Raw genomic sequence first — 3,042 nt, 5'->3', positions numbered from 1 at the left:
CGTCACGAAATTGACCCATATTTGTCTTTCTTCATGTGTTCCGCTGAAACTTCTGCAATCATCAATGAAAATCCTTCCCTCTGACATTATACTGGATGCAACGTAAAATGGTTGGGCCTGGGACACGACAGTGAGGAAATCCTGCAGTGATACCCTGAACCTGAGTTACCCATCCCCTCAGGCAAATTCAAGCATCTTACATTTTCTTCCATAAGTCTCACAACAGTGGAGAGATTGTACCCCATTCGCATTGAATCCAGAGAGAATAGGAACTGCAGATGCTGGGGAGTCCAAGATACCAAGGTGTTGGATGGAAGGTGAATAGAGTAGACAGGTGGAGATAAAACAGACAAGTCAAAGAGGTGGGGATGGAGCCAGTCAGGATAAGTGTAGGTGGGCAGGTAGGGAGGAGACAGGTCAGTCCAGCGTGGACGGACAGGTCAATGGGGCGGGATGAGGTTAGTCGGTAGGATACTCAGGTGTGGCTTGAGGTGGGAGGAGGGGCGAGATGAGAAGAAGAACAAGTTTGGGAGGTGGGGACAGGATGCTGGTTTTGGGATGCAGTAGGGGGATGGGAGATTTTGAAGTTTGTGAAATCTACATTGATACCAGTGGGCTGCAGGGTTCCCAAGCGGAATATGAGTTGCTGTTCCTGCAACCTTCAGTTGGCATCGTTGTGGCACTGCAGGAGGCCCAGGATGGACGTGTCGTCTGAGGAATAGGAGTGGGAGTTGAAATGGCTTTGCAACAGAGTGGTGCAGTTGTTTAGTGCAAACTGAGCGGAGGTGTTCTGCAAAGTGGTCCCCACGCCTCCGCTTGGTTTCCCTGATGGAGGGGAGGCCACAACGGGTACAGCGGATGCAGTGTACCACATTGTTCCTGTGACTATCTGCTTGATGTGGAAAGTCTTCTTGGGGCCTGGGTTGGGGGTGAGGGAGGAGGTATGGGGGCGCATGTAGCACTTCCTGTGTTTGCAGGGAAAAGTGACAGGTGCGTTGGGTCTGGAGGAGAGTGTGGAGCAGACAGGGAGTCATGGAGCGAATGGTCCCTCCAGAAAGCAGACAAGGGTGGGGAGTGAAAAATGTCTTTGGTGGTGGGGCTGGATTGCAGATGCCAGAACTGTTGGAGGATGACACTTTGGATGTTGACGCTGGTGGGCTGGTATGTGAGGATGAGGGGGTTTCTTTTTTGGTTGTTTTTGTGGGGACGGGGTGTGAAGGATGAATTGCAGGAAATGTGGTCAAGGGCATTCTTGGCCTCTGCGGCGGAGCAAATGTTGCGGTCCTTGATAAACGAGGATAGTTGAGACGTACCGGAGTGGAATGTCTCATCCTGGGAGCAGATGTGACAGAGGTGAAGGAATTGGGAATACGGGATGACATTTTTGTAGGAAGGTGGGTGGGAAGAGTTGTGTTTTGAATAGCTGCGTGTGTCGGTGGATTTGAAATGGATATTAGTTTCGAGGTGGTTGCCTGAGATGGAGACACAGAGGTCCAGGAAGGTGAGGGAGGTGTTAGAGATGGTCCAGGTCAACTTAAGTTTGGGGTGGGAGGTGTTGGTGAAGTGGATGAACTGTTCGAGCTCCTCGTGGGAGCATGAGGCAGTGTCAATACAGTCATTAATGTAATGGAGGAAGAGGTGGGGTTCAGGGCCAGTATAGCTACGGAAGAGGGATTGTTTCACATAACCTACAATGAGGAAGACATAACTTGGGCCCATACAGCTACACATGACCGCCCTCTTTGTTTGTAGGAAATGGGTGGAATTGAAAGAGAAGTTGTTGAGGGTGAGGGCGAGTTTGCCTAAGCGGATGAGCATGTCAGTGGAGTGGGCCTGGTCAGGACTGTGGGGCAGGAAGAAGTGGAGGGCCTTTAGGCCATCTGCATTGGGAATGCATGTGTGGAGGGACAATACGCCCACAGAAAAATGCTGCAGACAGGAGTATTGAACATTTGGGTGGAGGTGGAGAGCATGGGTGTTATCAGAGATGTAGGCAGGGTGTTCCTGGAGGAAGGGGGAGAAAATGGAGTCGAGATAGGTGGCGATAAGTCCGATGGGGCAGGAGCAGGCAGAGAGAATGGATCGACCAGGCAGTCAGGTTTGTGGATTTTGCAAAGGAGATAGAAGCAGGCGGTGTGGGGTTGTGAACAATGAGATTGGAGGATGTGGATGGGAGGTCGTCTGAGGTGATGAGTTTGTGGATGGTTTAGGAGATGATGGTTTGATGCTTGGGGGTGGGGTAATGATCCAGGGGACAGTAGGAGGAGGTGTCAGAGAGTTAGCGCCTGGCCTCAACAATGTAGAGGTCGGGGTGCCAGACTAGAACTGCGCCTCCCTTGTCCGCGGATTTTATGGTGAGGTTGGGATTGGAGCGGAGGGAGCCTGCTTCTATGATGCTGGTTGGCCTGCTGTGTTCATCGAGCTCTGCACCTTGTTGTCTCACATTGAATCCAGGTTTGCGTTGGGTTCTGCAATTTTGCAATTTGCCAAATGTCTCTGTGAAGTCATGTTCTTACTCTTACTCATTCGGCAGGATTTGCAAATTGTAATAATTAGAGGAAAATATTCCATGATAATCATATGTAAATTGTTCTCACAGTTTGGCACGTGGACATTCCCAGCATGCACAGCCTTTGCATTTTAAAGAATAATGTACTCTTCCTCAGGTGAGGAGCTCAGAATTAAAGAAAACATGTAGGTAACTATTTTTGAAAATTCCGAGGAAGGGTCATTGGAGACGAAACGTCAACTCTGTTTTCTCCTTCACAAACGCTGCCAGGCCTGCTGAGCTTTTCCCGCAACTTTGTTTCGGTTCCTGTAAAATCTGTCTCGTTTCTTGCTCCGCAGGATGCATTATGACACAGTTCCTTCCCTAATTAATCAAGTTGAATACATTGTACTTGATGCAGAAGTCTCTTGTGGTACTCAAAATGGGCTGTTTTACAACATCCTTTCGTCATTGGGCTGAATACTCACTTCATCATCAGCAAAACTGGACAGACTTGCTCTCCACAACCTTCCTTTTCCTCCATTCATCCAGCA

Source organism: Stegostoma tigrinum, chromosome X, assembly GCF_030684315.1.
Source record: "Stegostoma tigrinum isolate sSteTig4 chromosome X, sSteTig4.hap1, whole genome shotgun sequence".
NCBI classification, from domain to species: domain Eukaryota; kingdom Metazoa; phylum Chordata; class Chondrichthyes; order Orectolobiformes; family Stegostomatidae; genus Stegostoma; species Stegostoma tigrinum.
The sequence above is the reverse complement of the archived record's forward strand: the minus strand, read 5'-3'. Positions refer to the sequence as shown.